We start from the raw sequence: 12195 nt of genomic DNA, 5'->3' as shown, positions 1-12195 counted from the left end.
TATGATTTATTTAAGTTTTTTAATTTTTAAATAGATTAGACCAAAAAATGTTGACCAATACTGTCTACGACCATACCAGGTTGAATGCACCTGATCTCGTCCGATCTTGGAAGATAAGCAACGTCGGGATTGGTTGGTACTTGGATGGGTGACCGCCTAGGAATACCAATTGTCATAGGAAAAATATGATTTTTAAAATTTATTTAAATTTCAACATTTTCAAAGATTTTAGACCAAAAAATGTTGACCAATACTGTCTACGACCATACCAGGTTGAATGCACCCGATCTCGTCCGATCTCGTAAGTTAAGCAACGTCGGGATTGGTGAGTACTTGGATGGGTGACCGCCTAGGAATACCAATTGTAGTAGGCAAAATATGATTTATTTAAGTTTTTACATTTTTAAATAGATTAGATCATAAATGTTGACCAATACTGACTACGACCATACCAGGTTGAATGCACCCGATCTCGTCCGATCTCGGAAGTTAAGCAACGTCGGGATTGGTTGGTACTTGGATGGGTGACCGCCTAGGGATACCAATTGTCGTGGGCAATATATGATTTATTTAAGTTTTTTAATTTTTAAATAGATTAGACCAAAAAATGTTGACCAATACTGGCTACGACCATACCAGGTTGAATGCACCCGATCTCGTCCGATCTCGGAAGTTAAGCAACGTCGGGATTGGTTAGTACTTGGATGGGTGACCGCCTAGGAATACCAATTGTCGTAGGCAATATATGATTTATTTAAGTTTTTACATTTTTAAATAGATTAGACCAAAACATGTTGACCAATACTGTCTACGACCATACCAGGTTGAATGCACACGATCTCGTACGATCTCGGAAGTTAAGCAACGTCGGGATTGGTTAGTACTTGGATGGGTGACCGCCTAGGAATACCAATTGTCGTAGGCAATATATGATTTATTTAAGTTTTTTAATTTTTAAATAGATTAGACCAAAAAATGTTGACCAATACTGGCTACGACCATACCAGGTTGAATGCACCCGATCTCGTCCGATCTCGGAAGTTAAGCAACGTCGGGATTGGTTAGTACTTGGATGGGTGACCGCCTAGGAATACCAATTGTCGTAGGCAATATATGATTTATTTAAGTTTTTACATTTTTAAATAGATTAGACCAAAACATGTTGACCAATACTGTCTACGACCATACCAGGTTGAATGCACACGATCTCGTACGATCTCGGAAGTTAAGCAACGTCGGGATTGGTTAGTACTTGGATGGGTGACCGCCTAGGAATACCAATTGTCGTAGGCTAAATATGATTTATTCAAGTTTTTACATTTTTAAATAAATTAGACCAAAATATGTTGACCAATACTGGCTACGACCATACCAGGTTGAATGCACCCGATCTCGTCCGATCTCGGAAGTTAAGCAACGTCGGGATTGGTTAGTACTTGGATGGGTGACCGCCTAGGAATACCAATTGTCGTAGGCACAATATGATTTATTTAAGTTTTTACATTTTTAAATAGATTAGACCATAAATGTTGACCAATACTGTCTACGACCATACCAGGTTGAATGCACCCGATCTCGTCCGATCTCGGAAGTTAAGCAACGTCGGGATTGGTTAGTACTTGGATGGGTGACCGCCTAGGAATACCAATTGTCGTAGGCAAAATATGATTTATTTAATTTTTTACATTTTTTTATAGATTAGACCAATAAATGTTGAGCAATACTGACTACGACCATACCAGGTTGAATGCACCCGATCTCGTCCGATCTCGGAAGTTAAGCAACGTCGGGATTGGTTAGTACTTGGATGGTTGACCGCCTACGAATTCCAATTGTCATAGGCAAAATATGATTTTAAAATATATTTAAATTTTAACATTTTCAAAGATTTTAGACCAAAAAATGTTGACCAATACTGTCTACGACCATTCCAGGTTGAATGCACCCGATCTCGTCCGATCTCGGAAGTAAAGCAACATCGGGATTGGTGAGTAATTGGATCGGTGACCGCCTAAGAATACCAATTGTCGTAGGCAAAATATGATTTATTTAAGTTTTTACATTTTTTAAAGATTAGACCAAAAAATGTTGTGCAATACTGACTACGACCATACCAGGTTGAATGCACCCGATCTCGTCCGATCTCGGAAGATAAGCAACGTCGGGATTGGTTGGTACTTGGATGGGTGACCGCCTAGGAAAACCAATTGTCATAGGCAAAATATGATTTTTAATATATATTTAAATGTTAACATTTTTAAAGATTTTAGACCAAAAAATGTTGGCCAATACTGTCTACGACCATACCAGGTTGAATGCACCTGATCTCGTCCGATCTTGGAAGATAAGCAACGTCGGGATTGGTTGGTACTTGGATGGGTGACCGCCTAGGAATACCAATTGTCATAGGAAAAATATGATTTTTAAAATTTATTTAAATATCAACATTTTCAAAGATTTTAGACCAAAAAATGTTGACCAATACTGTCTACGACCATACCAGGTTGAATGCACCCGATCTCGTCCGATCTCGGAAGTTAAGCAACGTCGGGATTGGTGAGTACTTGGATGGGTGACCGCCTAGGAATACCAATTGTCGTAGGCAAATTATGATTTATTTAAGTTTTTACTTTTTAAATTAGATTAGACATAAAATGTTGAGAAAAACTGCTTACGACCATACCAGGTTGAATGCACCCGATCTCGTCCGATCTCGGAAGTTAAGCAACGTCGGGATTGGTTGGTACTTGGATGGGTGACCGCCTAGGAATACCAATTGTCGTAGGCAAAATATGATTTATTTAAGTTTTTATTTTTTAATTAGATTAGACATAAAATGTTGAGAAAAACTGCTTACGACCATACCAGGTTGAATGCACCCGATCTCGTCCGATCTCGGAAGTTAAGCAACGTCGGGATTGGTTAGTACTTGGATGGGTGACCGCCTAGGAATACCAATTGTCGTAGGCACAATATGATTTATTTAAGTTTTTACATTTTTAAATAGATTAGACCATAAATGTTGACCAATACTGTCTACGACCATACCAGGTTGAATGCACCCGATCTCGTCCGATCTCGGAAGTTAAGCAACGTCGGGATTGGTTAGTACTTGGATGGGTGACCGCCTAGGAATACCAATTGTCGTAGGCAAAATATGATTTATTTAATTTTTTACATTTTTTTATAGATTAGACCAATAAATGTTGAGCAATACTGACTACGACCATACCAGGTTGAATGCACCCGATCTCGTCCGATCTCGGAAGTTAAGCAACGTCGGGATTGGTTAGTACTTGGATGGTTGACCGCCTACGAATTCCAATTGTCATAGGCAAAATATGATTTTAAAATATATTTAAATTTTAACATTTTCAAAGATTTTAGACCAAAAAATGTTGACCAATACTGTCTACGACCATTCCAGGTTGAATGCACCCGATCTCGTCCGATCTCGGAAGTAAAGCAACGTCGGGATTGGTGAGTAATTGGATCGGTGACCGCCTAAGAATACCAATTGTCGTAGGCAAAATATGATTTATTTAAGTTTTTACATTTTTTAAAGATTAGACCAAAAAATGTTGTGCAATACTGACTACGACCATACCAGGTTGAATGCACCCGATCTCGTCCGATCTCGGAAGATAAGCAACGTCGGGATTGGTTGGTACTTGGATGGGTGACCGCCTAGGAAAACCAATTGTCATAGGCAAAATATGATTTTTAATATATATTTAAATGTTAACATTTTTAAAGATTTTAGACCAAAAAATGTTGGCCAATACTGTCTACGACCATACCAGGTTGAATGCACCTGATCTCGTCCGATCTTGGAAGATAAGCAACGTCGGGATTGGTTGGTACTTGGATGGGTGACCGCCTAGGAATACCAATTGTCATAGGAAAAATATGATTTTTAAAATTTATTTAAATATCAACATTTTCAAAGATTTTAGACCAAAAAATGTTGACCAATACTGTCTACGACCATACCAGGTTGAATGCACCCGATCTCGTCCGATCTCGGAAGTTAAGCAACGTCGGGATTGGTGAGTACTTGGATGGGTGACCGCCTAGGAATACCAATTGTAGTAGGCAAAATATGATTTATTTAAGTTTTTACATTTTTAAATAGATTAGACCATAAATGTTGACCAATACTGTCTACGACCATACCAGGTTGAATGCACCCGATCTCGTCCGATCTCGGAAGTTAAGCAACGTCGGGATTGGTTAGTACTTGGATGGTTGACCGCCTACGAATTCCAATTGTCATAGGCAAAATATGATTTTAAAATATATTTAAATTTTAACATTTTCAAAGATTTTAGACCAAAAAATGTTGACCAATACTGTCTACGACCAATCCAGGTTGAATGCACCCGATCTCGTCCGATCTCGGAAGTTAAGCAACGTCGGGATTGGTGAGTACTTGGATGGGTGACCGCCTAGGAATACCAATTGTCGTAGGCAAAATATGATTTATTTAAGTTTTTACATTTTTTATAGATTAGACCAAAAAATGTTGTGCAATACTGACTACGACCATACCAGGTTGAATGCACCCGATCTCGTCCGATCTCGGAAGTTAAGCAACGTCAGGATTGGTTGGTACTTGGATGGGTGACCGCCTAGGAATACCAATTGTCATAGGCAAAATATGATTTTTAATATATATTTAAATGTTAACATTTTTAAAGATTTTAGACCAAAAAATGTTGACCAATACTGTCTACGACCATACCAGGTTGAATGCACCTGATCTCGTCCGATCTTGGAAGATAAGCAACGTCGGGATTGGTTGGTACTTGGATGGGTGACCGCCTAGGAATACCAATTGTCATAGGAAAAATATGATTTTTAAAATTTATTTAAATTTCAACATTTTCAAAGATTTTAGACCAAAAAATGTTGACCAATACTGTCTACGACCATACCAGGTTGAATGCACCCGATCTCGTCCGATCTCGGAAGTTAAGCAACGTCGGGATTGGTGAGTACTTGGATGGGTGACCGCCTAGGAATACCAATTGTAGTAGGCAAAATATGATTTAATTAAGTTTTTACATTTTTAAATAGATTAGACCATAAATGTTGACCAATACTGTCTACGACCATACCAGGTTGAATGCACCCGATCTCGTCCGATCTCGGAAGTTAAGCAACCTCCGGTTTGGTTAGTACTTGGATGGTTGACCGCCTACGAATTCCAATTGTCATAGGCAAAATATGATTTTAAAATATATTTAAATTTTAACATTTTCAAAGATTTTAGACCAAAAAATGTTGACCAATACTGTCTAAGACCATTCCAGGTTGAATGCACCCGATCTCGTCCGATCTCGGAAGTTAAGCAACGTCGGGATTGGTGAGTACTTGGATGGGTGACCGCCTAGGAATACCAATTGTCGTAGGCAAAATATGATTTATTTAATTTTTTACATTTTTTTATAGATTAGACCAAAAAATGTTGAGCAATACTGACTACGACCATACCAGGTTCAATGCACCCGATCTCGTCCGATCTCGGAAGTTAAGCAACGTCGGGATTGGTTAGTACTTGGATGGTTGACCGCCTACGAATTCCAATTGTCATAGGCAAAATATGATTTTAAAATATATTTAAATGTTAACATTTTTAAAGATTTTAGACCAAAAAATGTTGACTAATACTGTCTACGACCATACCAGGTTGAATGCACCTGATCTCGTCCGATCTTGGAAGATAAGCAACGTCGGTATTGGTTGGTACTTGGATGGGTGACCGCCTTGGAATACCAATTGTCATAGGAAAAATATGATTTTTAAAATTTATTTAAATTTCAACATTTTCAAAGATTTTAGTCCAAAAAATGTTGACCAATACTGTCTACGACCATACCAGGTTGAATGCACCCGATCTCGTCCGATCTCGGAAGTTCAGCAACGTACGGATTGGTGAGTACTTGGATGGGTGACCGCCTAGGAATACCAATTGTCGTAGGCAAAATATGATTTATTTAAGTTTTTACATTTTTTTATAGATTAGACCAAAAAATGGTGAGCAATACTGACTACGACCATACCAGGTTGAATGCACCCGATCTCGTCCGATCTCGGAAGTTAAGCAACGTCGGGATTGGTTAGTACTTGGATGGTTGACCGCCTACGAATTCCAATTGTCATAGGCAAAATATGATTTTAAAATATATTTAAATTTTAACATTTTCAAAGATTTTAGACCAAAAAATGTTGACCAATACTGTCTACGACCATTCCAGGTTGAATGCACCCGATCTCGTCCGATCTCGGAAGTAAAGCAACATCGGGATTGGTGAGTAATTGGATCGGTGACCGCCTAAGAATACCAATTGTCGTAGGCAAAATATGATTTATTTAAGTTTTTACATTTTTTAAAGATTAGACCAAAAAATGTTGTGCAATACTGACTACGACCATACCAGGTTGAATGCACCCGATCTCGTCCGATCTCGGAAGATAAGCAACGTCGGGATTGGTTGGTACTTGGATGGGTGACCGCCTAGGAAAACCAATTGTCATAGGCAAAATATGATTTTTAATATATATTTAAATGTTAACATTTTTAAAGATTTTAGACCAAAAAATGTTGGCCAATACTGTCTACGACCATACCAGGTTGAATGCACCTGATCTCGTCCGATCTTGGAAGATAAGCAACGTCGGGATTGGTTGGTACTTGGATGGGTGACCGCCTAGGAATACCAATTGTCATAGGAAAAATATGATTTTTAAAATTTATTTAAATATCAACATTTTCAAAGATTTTAGACCAAAAAATGTTGACCAATACTGTCTACGACCATACCAGGTTGAATGCACCCGATCTCGTCCGATCTCGGAAGTTAAGCAACGTCGGGATTGGTGAGTACTTGGATGGGTGACCGCCTAGGAATACCAATTGTCGTAGGCAAAATATGATTTATTTAAGTTTTTACTTTTTAAATTAGATTAGACATAAAATGTTGAGAAAAACTGCTTACGACCATACCAGGTTGAATGCACCCGATCTCGTCCGATCTCGGAAGTTAAGCAACGTCGGGATTGGTTGGTACTTGGATGGGTGACCGCCTAGGAATACCAATTGTCGTAGGCAAAATATGATTTATTTAAGTTTTTATTTTTTAATTAGATTAGACATAAAATGTTGAGAAAAACTGCTTACGACCATACCAGGTTGAATGCACCCGATCTCGTCCGATCTCGGAAGTTAAGCAACGTCGGGATTGGTTAGTACTTGGATGGGTGACCGCCTAGGAATACCAATTGTCGTAGGCACAATATGATTTATTTAAGTTTTTACATTTTTAAATAGATTAGACCATAAATGTTGACCAATACTGTCTACGACCATACCAGGTTGAATGCACCCGATCTCGTCCGATCTCGGAAGTTAAGCAACGTCGGGATTGGTTAGTACTTGGATGGGTGACCGCCTAGGAATACCAATTGTCGTAGGCAAAATATGATTTATTTAATTTTTTACATTTTTTTATAGATTAGACCAATAAATGTTGAGCAATACTGACTACGACCATACCAGGTTGAATGCACCCGATCTCGTCCGATCTCGGAAGTTAAGCAACGTCGGGATTGGTTAGTACTTGGATGGTTGACCGCCTACGAATTCCAATTGTCATAGGCAAAATATGATTTTAAAATATATTTAAATTTTAACATTTTCAAAGATTTTAGACCAAAAAATGTTGACCAATACTGTCTACGACCATTCCAGGTTGAATGCACCCGATCTCGTCCGATCTCGGAAGTAAAGCAACGTCGGGATTGGTGAGTAATTGGATCGGTGACCGCCTAAGAATACCAATTGTCGTAGACAAATTTGATTTATTTAAGTTTTTACATTTTTTAAAGATTAGACCAAAAAATGTTGTGCAATACTGACTACGACCATACCAGGTTGAATGCACCCGATCTCGTCCGATCTCGGAAGATAAGCAACGTCGGGATTGGTTGGTACTTGGATGGGTGACCGCCTAGGAAAACCAATTGTCATAGGCAAAATATGATTTTTAATATATATTTAAATGTTAACATTTTTAAAGATTTTAGACCAAAAAATGTTGGCCAATACTGTCTACGACCATACCAGGTTGAATGCACCTGATCTCGTCCGATCTTGGAAGATAAGCAACGTCGGGCTTGGTTGGTACTTGGATGGGTGACCGCCTAGGAATACCAATTGTCATAGGAAAAATATGATTTTTAAAATTTATTTAAATATCAACATTTTCAAAGATTTTAGACCAAAAAATGTTGACCAATACTGTCTACGACCATACCAGGTTGAATGCACCCGATCTCGTCCGATCTCGGAAGTTAAGCAACGTCGGGATTGGTGAGTACTTGGATGGGTGACCGCCTAGGAATACCAATTGTAGTAGGCAAAATATGATTTATTTAAGTTTTTACATTTTTAAATAGATTAGACCATAAATGTTGACCAATACTGTCTACGACCATACCAGGTTGAATGCACCCGATCTCGTCCGATCTCGGAAGTTAAGCAACGTCGGGATTGGTTAGTACTTGGATGGTTGACCGCCTACGAATTCCAATTGTCATAGGCAAAATATGATTTTAAAATATATTTAAATTTTAACATTTTCAAAGATTTTAGACCAAAAAATGTTGACCAATACTGTCTACGACCAATCCAGGTTGAATGCACCCGATCTCGTCCGATCTCGGAAGTTAAGCAACGTCGGGATTGGTGAGTACTTGGATGGGTGACCGCCTAGGAATACCAATTGTCGTAGGCAAAATATGATTTATTTAAGTTTTTACATTTTTTATAGATTAGACCAAAAAATGTTGTGCAATACTGACTACGACCATACCAGGTTGAATGCACCCGATCTCGTCCGATCTCGGAAGTTAAGCAACGTCAGGATTGGTTGGTACTTGGATGGGTGACCGCCTAGGAATACCAATTGTCATAGGCAAAATATGATTTTTAATATATATTTAAATGTTAACATTTTTAAAGATTTTAGACCAAAAAATGTTGACCAATACTGTCTACGACCATACCAGGTTGAATGCACCTGATCTCGTCCGATCTTGGAAGATAAGCAACGTCGGGATTGGTTGGTACTTGGATGGGTGACCGCCTAGGAATACCAATTGTCATAGGAAAAATATGATTTTTAAAATTTATTTAAATTTCAACATTTTCAAAGATTTTAGACCAAAAAATGTTGACCAATACTGTCTACGACCATACCAGGTTGAATGCACCCGATCTCGTCCGATCTCGGAAGTTAAGCAACGTCGGGATTGGTGAGTACTTGGATGGGTGACCGCCTAGGAATACCAATTGTAGTAGGCAAAATATGATTTAATTAAGTTTTTACATTTTTAAATAGATTAGACCATAAATGTTGACCAATACTGTCTACGACCATACCAGGTTGAATGCACCCGATCTCGTCCGATCTCGGAAGTTAAGCAACCTCCGGTTTGGTTAGTACTTGGATGGTTGACCGCCTACGAATTCCAATTGTCATAGGCAAAATATGATTTTAAAATATATTTAAATTTTAACATTTTCAAAGATTTTAGACCAAAAAATGTTGACCAATACTGTCTAAGACCATTCCAGGTTGAATGCACCCGATCTCGTCCGATCTCGGAAGTTAAGCAACGTCGGGATTGGTGAGTACTTGGATGGGTGACCGCCTAGGAATACCAATTGTCGTAGGCAAAATATGATTTATTTAATTTTTTACATTTTTTTATAGATTAGACCAAAAAATGTTGAGCAATACTGACTACGACCATACCAGGTTCAATGCACCCGATCTCGTCCGATCTCGGAAGTTAAGCAACTTTGGGATTGGTTAGTACTTGGATGGTTGACCGCCTACGAATTCCAATTGTCATAGGCAAAATATGATTTTAAAATATATTTAAATGTTAACATTTTTAAAGATTTTAGACCAAAAAATGTTGACTAATACTGTCTACGACCATACCAGGTTGAATGCACCTGATCTCGTCCGATCTTGGAAGATAAGCAACGTCGGTATTGGTTGGTACTTGGATGGGTGACCGCCTTGGAATACCAATTGTCATAGGAAAAATATGATTTTTAAAATTTATTTAAATTTCAACATTTTCAAAGATTTTAGTCCAAAAAATGTTGACCAATACTGTCTACGACCATACCAGGTTGAATGCACCCGATCTCGTCCGATCTCGGAAGTTCAGCAACGTACGGATTGGTGAGTACTTGGATGGGTGACCGCCTAGGAATACCAATTGTCGTAGGCAAAATATGATTTATTTAAGTTTTTACATTTTTTTATAGATTAGACCAAAAAATGGTGAGCAATACTGACTACGACCATACCAGGTTGAATGCACCCGATCTCGTCCGATCTCGGAAGTTAAGCAACGTCGGGATTGGTTAGTTCTTGGATGGGTGACCGCCTAGGAATACCAATTGTCGTAGGCACAATATGATTTATTTAAGTTTTTACATTTTTAAATAGATTAGACCATAAATGTTGACCAATACTGACTACGACCATACCAGGTTGAATGCACCCGATCTCGTCCGATCTCGGAAGTTAAGCAACGTCGGGATTGGTTGGTTCTTGGATGGGTGACCGCCTAGGAATACCAATTGTCATAGGCAAAATATGATTTTTAATATATATTTAAATGTTAACATTTTTAAAGATTTTTGACCAAAAAATGTTGACCAATACTGTCTACGACCATACCAGGTTGAATGCACCTGATCTCGTCCGATCTTGGAAGATAAGCAACGTCGGGATTGGTTGGTACTTGGATGGGTGACCGCCTAGGAATACCAATTGTCATAGGAAAAATATGATTTTTAAAATTTATTTAAATTTCAACATTTTCAAAGATTTTAGACCAAAAAATGTTGACCAATACTGTCTACGACCATACCAGGTTGAATGCACCCGATCTCGTCCGATCTCGGAAGTTAAGCAACGTCGGGATTGGTGAGTACTTGGATGGGTGACCGCCTAGGAATACCAATTGTAGTAGGCAAAATATGATTTAATTAAGTTTTTACATTTTTAAATAGATTAGACCATAAATGTTGACCAATACTGTCTACGACCATACCAGGTTGAATGCACCCGATCTCGTCCGATCTCGGAAGTTAAGCAACCTCCGGTTTGGTTAGTACTTGGATGGTTGACCGCCTACGAATTCCAATTGTCATAGGCAAAATATGATTTTAAAATATATTTAAATTTTAACATTTTCAAAGATTTTAGACCAAAAAATGTTGACCAATACTGTCTAAGACCATTCCAGGTTGAATGCACCCGATCTCATCCGATCTCGGAAGTTAAGCAACGTCGGGATTGGTGAGTACTTGGATGGGTGACCGCCTAGGAATACCAATTGTCGTAGGCAAAATATGATTTATTTAATTTTTTACATTTTTTTATAGATTAGACCAAAAAATGTTGAGCAATACTGACTACGACCATACCAGGTTCAATGCACCCGATCTCGTCCGATCTCGGAAGTTAAGCAACGTCGGGATTGGTTAGTACTTGGATGGTTGACCGCCTACGAATTCCAATTGTCATAGGCAAAATATGATTTTAAAATATATTTAAATGTTAACATTTTTAAAGATTTTAGACCAAAAAATGTTGACTAATACTGTCTACGACCATACCAGGTTGAATGCACCTGATCTCGTCCGATCTTGGAAGATAAGCAACGTCGGTATTGGTTGGTACTTGGATGGGTGACCGCCTTGGAATACCAATTGTCATAGGAAAAATATGATTTTTAAAATTTATTTAAATTTCAACATTTTCAAAGATTTTAGTCCAAAAAATGTTGACCAATACTGTCTACGACCATACCAGGTTGAATGCACCCGATCTCGTCCGATCTCGGAAGTTCAGCAACGTACGGATTGGTGAGTACTTGGATGGGTGACCGCCTAGGAATACCAATTGTCGTAGGCAAAATATGATTTATTTAAGTTTTTACATTTTTTTATAGATTAGACCAAAAAATGGTGAGCAATACTGACTACGACCATACCAGGTTGAATGCACCCGATCTCGTCCGATCTCGGAAGTTAAGCAACGTCGGGATTGGTTAGTTCTTGGATGGGTGACCGCCTAGGAATACCAATTGTCGTAGGCACAA

At 38.4% G+C, this 12195-nt stretch overlaps 16 non-coding genes and 49 pseudogenes across 16 annotated transcripts; all 65 read left to right on the top strand.

The window, feature by feature from the left end:
* The first annotated feature begins 62 nt into the window (after positions 1–62).
* Positions 63–181, top strand: LOC146150700 (5S ribosomal RNA; annotated as a pseudogene).
* A 74-nt stretch (positions 182–255) lies between these two features.
* LOC146150699 (5S ribosomal RNA) lies at positions 256–374 on the top strand (annotated as a pseudogene).
* A 64-nt stretch (positions 375–438) lies between these two features.
* Positions 439–557, top strand: LOC146150698 (5S ribosomal RNA; annotated as a pseudogene).
* A 65-nt stretch (positions 558–622) lies between these two features.
* LOC146150697 (5S ribosomal RNA) lies at positions 623–741 on the top strand. The gene has a single exon (XR_014496209.1). It is a non-coding gene; the product is annotated as a 5S ribosomal RNA (ribosomal RNA).
* A 65-nt stretch (positions 742–806) lies between these two features.
* On the top strand, positions 807–925 carry LOC146150696 (5S ribosomal RNA). Its single transcript, XR_014498415.1, has one exon. It is a non-coding gene; the product is annotated as a 5S ribosomal RNA (ribosomal RNA).
* A 65-nt stretch (positions 926–990) lies between these two features.
* On the top strand, positions 991–1109 carry LOC146150695 (5S ribosomal RNA). Its single transcript, XR_014496208.1, has one exon. It is a non-coding gene; the product is annotated as a 5S ribosomal RNA (ribosomal RNA).
* A 65-nt stretch (positions 1110–1174) lies between these two features.
* Positions 1175–1293, top strand: LOC146150694 (5S ribosomal RNA). The gene has a single exon (XR_014498037.1). It is a non-coding gene; the product is annotated as a 5S ribosomal RNA (ribosomal RNA).
* Positions 1294–1358: 65 nt separating this feature from the next.
* LOC146150693 (5S ribosomal RNA) lies at positions 1359–1477 on the top strand. The gene has a single exon (XR_014496207.1). It is a non-coding gene; the product is annotated as a 5S ribosomal RNA (ribosomal RNA).
* Positions 1478–1541: 64 nt separating this feature from the next.
* On the top strand, positions 1542–1660 carry LOC146150692 (5S ribosomal RNA). Its single transcript, XR_014497071.1, has one exon. It is a non-coding gene; the product is annotated as a 5S ribosomal RNA (ribosomal RNA).
* A 65-nt stretch (positions 1661–1725) lies between these two features.
* LOC146150691 (5S ribosomal RNA) lies at positions 1726–1844 on the top strand (annotated as a pseudogene).
* A 73-nt stretch (positions 1845–1917) lies between these two features.
* On the top strand, positions 1918–2036 carry LOC146150690 (5S ribosomal RNA; annotated as a pseudogene).
* A 64-nt stretch (positions 2037–2100) lies between these two features.
* Positions 2101–2219, top strand: LOC146150689 (5S ribosomal RNA; annotated as a pseudogene).
* Positions 2220–2293: 74 nt separating this feature from the next.
* Positions 2294–2412, top strand: LOC146150688 (5S ribosomal RNA; annotated as a pseudogene).
* A 74-nt stretch (positions 2413–2486) lies between these two features.
* LOC146150687 (5S ribosomal RNA) lies at positions 2487–2605 on the top strand. The gene has a single exon (XR_014495863.1). It is a non-coding gene; the product is annotated as a 5S ribosomal RNA (ribosomal RNA).
* A 64-nt stretch (positions 2606–2669) lies between these two features.
* LOC146150686 (5S ribosomal RNA) lies at positions 2670–2788 on the top strand. The gene has a single exon (XR_014496477.1). It is a non-coding gene; the product is annotated as a 5S ribosomal RNA (ribosomal RNA).
* Positions 2789–2851: 63 nt separating this feature from the next.
* On the top strand, positions 2852–2970 carry LOC146150685 (5S ribosomal RNA). Its single transcript, XR_014495505.1, has one exon. It is a non-coding gene; the product is annotated as a 5S ribosomal RNA (ribosomal RNA).
* A 64-nt stretch (positions 2971–3034) lies between these two features.
* On the top strand, positions 3035–3153 carry LOC146150684 (5S ribosomal RNA). Its single transcript, XR_014497060.1, has one exon. It is a non-coding gene; the product is annotated as a 5S ribosomal RNA (ribosomal RNA).
* A 65-nt stretch (positions 3154–3218) lies between these two features.
* Positions 3219–3337, top strand: LOC146150683 (5S ribosomal RNA; annotated as a pseudogene).
* A 73-nt stretch (positions 3338–3410) lies between these two features.
* LOC146150682 (5S ribosomal RNA) lies at positions 3411–3529 on the top strand (annotated as a pseudogene).
* Positions 3530–3593: 64 nt separating this feature from the next.
* Positions 3594–3712, top strand: LOC146150681 (5S ribosomal RNA; annotated as a pseudogene).
* A 74-nt stretch (positions 3713–3786) lies between these two features.
* LOC146150680 (5S ribosomal RNA) lies at positions 3787–3905 on the top strand (annotated as a pseudogene).
* A 74-nt stretch (positions 3906–3979) lies between these two features.
* Positions 3980–4098, top strand: LOC146150679 (5S ribosomal RNA; annotated as a pseudogene).
* Positions 4099–4162: 64 nt separating this feature from the next.
* Positions 4163–4281, top strand: LOC146150678 (5S ribosomal RNA; annotated as a pseudogene).
* A 73-nt stretch (positions 4282–4354) lies between these two features.
* On the top strand, positions 4355–4473 carry LOC146150677 (5S ribosomal RNA; annotated as a pseudogene).
* A 64-nt stretch (positions 4474–4537) lies between these two features.
* Positions 4538–4656, top strand: LOC146150676 (5S ribosomal RNA; annotated as a pseudogene).
* A 74-nt stretch (positions 4657–4730) lies between these two features.
* Positions 4731–4849, top strand: LOC146150675 (5S ribosomal RNA; annotated as a pseudogene).
* Positions 4850–4923: 74 nt separating this feature from the next.
* LOC146150674 (5S ribosomal RNA) lies at positions 4924–5042 on the top strand (annotated as a pseudogene).
* Positions 5043–5106: 64 nt separating this feature from the next.
* Positions 5107–5225, top strand: LOC146150673 (5S ribosomal RNA; annotated as a pseudogene).
* A 73-nt stretch (positions 5226–5298) lies between these two features.
* Positions 5299–5417, top strand: LOC146150672 (5S ribosomal RNA; annotated as a pseudogene).
* A 65-nt stretch (positions 5418–5482) lies between these two features.
* On the top strand, positions 5483–5601 carry LOC146150671 (5S ribosomal RNA; annotated as a pseudogene).
* A 73-nt stretch (positions 5602–5674) lies between these two features.
* On the top strand, positions 5675–5793 carry LOC146150670 (5S ribosomal RNA; annotated as a pseudogene).
* Positions 5794–5867: 74 nt separating this feature from the next.
* Positions 5868–5986, top strand: LOC146150669 (5S ribosomal RNA; annotated as a pseudogene).
* A 65-nt stretch (positions 5987–6051) lies between these two features.
* On the top strand, positions 6052–6170 carry LOC146150668 (5S ribosomal RNA; annotated as a pseudogene).
* Positions 6171–6243: 73 nt separating this feature from the next.
* LOC146150667 (5S ribosomal RNA) lies at positions 6244–6362 on the top strand (annotated as a pseudogene).
* Positions 6363–6426: 64 nt separating this feature from the next.
* On the top strand, positions 6427–6545 carry LOC146150666 (5S ribosomal RNA; annotated as a pseudogene).
* Positions 6546–6619: 74 nt separating this feature from the next.
* Positions 6620–6738, top strand: LOC146150665 (5S ribosomal RNA; annotated as a pseudogene).
* Positions 6739–6812: 74 nt separating this feature from the next.
* Positions 6813–6931, top strand: LOC146150664 (5S ribosomal RNA). The gene has a single exon (XR_014495862.1). It is a non-coding gene; the product is annotated as a 5S ribosomal RNA (ribosomal RNA).
* Positions 6932–6995: 64 nt separating this feature from the next.
* LOC146150663 (5S ribosomal RNA) lies at positions 6996–7114 on the top strand. Its single transcript, XR_014496475.1, has one exon. It is a non-coding gene; the product is annotated as a 5S ribosomal RNA (ribosomal RNA).
* Positions 7115–7177: 63 nt separating this feature from the next.
* LOC146150662 (5S ribosomal RNA) lies at positions 7178–7296 on the top strand. Its single transcript, XR_014495503.1, has one exon. It is a non-coding gene; the product is annotated as a 5S ribosomal RNA (ribosomal RNA).
* Positions 7297–7360: 64 nt separating this feature from the next.
* On the top strand, positions 7361–7479 carry LOC146150661 (5S ribosomal RNA). The gene has a single exon (XR_014497049.1). It is a non-coding gene; the product is annotated as a 5S ribosomal RNA (ribosomal RNA).
* A 65-nt stretch (positions 7480–7544) lies between these two features.
* On the top strand, positions 7545–7663 carry LOC146150660 (5S ribosomal RNA; annotated as a pseudogene).
* A 73-nt stretch (positions 7664–7736) lies between these two features.
* LOC146150659 (5S ribosomal RNA) lies at positions 7737–7855 on the top strand (annotated as a pseudogene).
* Positions 7856–7918: 63 nt separating this feature from the next.
* On the top strand, positions 7919–8037 carry LOC146150658 (5S ribosomal RNA; annotated as a pseudogene).
* Positions 8038–8111: 74 nt separating this feature from the next.
* On the top strand, positions 8112–8230 carry LOC146150657 (5S ribosomal RNA; annotated as a pseudogene).
* A 74-nt stretch (positions 8231–8304) lies between these two features.
* On the top strand, positions 8305–8423 carry LOC146150656 (5S ribosomal RNA; annotated as a pseudogene).
* A 64-nt stretch (positions 8424–8487) lies between these two features.
* On the top strand, positions 8488–8606 carry LOC146150655 (5S ribosomal RNA; annotated as a pseudogene).
* Positions 8607–8679: 73 nt separating this feature from the next.
* Positions 8680–8798, top strand: LOC146150654 (5S ribosomal RNA; annotated as a pseudogene).
* Positions 8799–8862: 64 nt separating this feature from the next.
* On the top strand, positions 8863–8981 carry LOC146150653 (5S ribosomal RNA; annotated as a pseudogene).
* Positions 8982–9055: 74 nt separating this feature from the next.
* LOC146150652 (5S ribosomal RNA) lies at positions 9056–9174 on the top strand (annotated as a pseudogene).
* Positions 9175–9248: 74 nt separating this feature from the next.
* LOC146150651 (5S ribosomal RNA) lies at positions 9249–9367 on the top strand (annotated as a pseudogene).
* Positions 9368–9431: 64 nt separating this feature from the next.
* Positions 9432–9550, top strand: LOC146150650 (5S ribosomal RNA; annotated as a pseudogene).
* A 73-nt stretch (positions 9551–9623) lies between these two features.
* Positions 9624–9742, top strand: LOC146150649 (5S ribosomal RNA; annotated as a pseudogene).
* A 65-nt stretch (positions 9743–9807) lies between these two features.
* LOC146150648 (5S ribosomal RNA) lies at positions 9808–9926 on the top strand (annotated as a pseudogene).
* A 73-nt stretch (positions 9927–9999) lies between these two features.
* Positions 10000–10118, top strand: LOC146150647 (5S ribosomal RNA; annotated as a pseudogene).
* A 74-nt stretch (positions 10119–10192) lies between these two features.
* On the top strand, positions 10193–10311 carry LOC146150646 (5S ribosomal RNA; annotated as a pseudogene).
* Positions 10312–10376: 65 nt separating this feature from the next.
* Positions 10377–10495, top strand: LOC146150645 (5S ribosomal RNA). The gene has a single exon (XR_014497796.1). It is a non-coding gene; the product is annotated as a 5S ribosomal RNA (ribosomal RNA).
* A 64-nt stretch (positions 10496–10559) lies between these two features.
* Positions 10560–10678, top strand: LOC146150644 (5S ribosomal RNA; annotated as a pseudogene).
* A 74-nt stretch (positions 10679–10752) lies between these two features.
* On the top strand, positions 10753–10871 carry LOC146150643 (5S ribosomal RNA; annotated as a pseudogene).
* A 74-nt stretch (positions 10872–10945) lies between these two features.
* On the top strand, positions 10946–11064 carry LOC146150642 (5S ribosomal RNA; annotated as a pseudogene).
* A 64-nt stretch (positions 11065–11128) lies between these two features.
* LOC146150641 (5S ribosomal RNA) lies at positions 11129–11247 on the top strand (annotated as a pseudogene).
* A 73-nt stretch (positions 11248–11320) lies between these two features.
* On the top strand, positions 11321–11439 carry LOC146150640 (5S ribosomal RNA; annotated as a pseudogene).
* Positions 11440–11504: 65 nt separating this feature from the next.
* On the top strand, positions 11505–11623 carry LOC146150639 (5S ribosomal RNA; annotated as a pseudogene).
* A 73-nt stretch (positions 11624–11696) lies between these two features.
* Positions 11697–11815, top strand: LOC146150638 (5S ribosomal RNA; annotated as a pseudogene).
* A 74-nt stretch (positions 11816–11889) lies between these two features.
* LOC146150637 (5S ribosomal RNA) lies at positions 11890–12008 on the top strand (annotated as a pseudogene).
* Positions 12009–12073: 65 nt separating this feature from the next.
* On the top strand, positions 12074–12192 carry LOC146150636 (5S ribosomal RNA). Its single transcript, XR_014497795.1, has one exon. It is a non-coding gene; the product is annotated as a 5S ribosomal RNA (ribosomal RNA).
* Positions 12193–12195: the final 3 nt, after the last annotated feature.

Source organism: Ascidiella aspersa, chromosome 4, assembly GCF_963924565.1.
Source record: "Ascidiella aspersa chromosome 4, kaAscAspe10.2, whole genome shotgun sequence".
NCBI classification, from domain to species: Eukaryota; Metazoa; Chordata; class Ascidiacea; order Phlebobranchia; family Ascidiidae; genus Ascidiella; species Ascidiella aspersa.
This window is presented reverse-complemented; position numbering and strand designations above follow the sequence as displayed.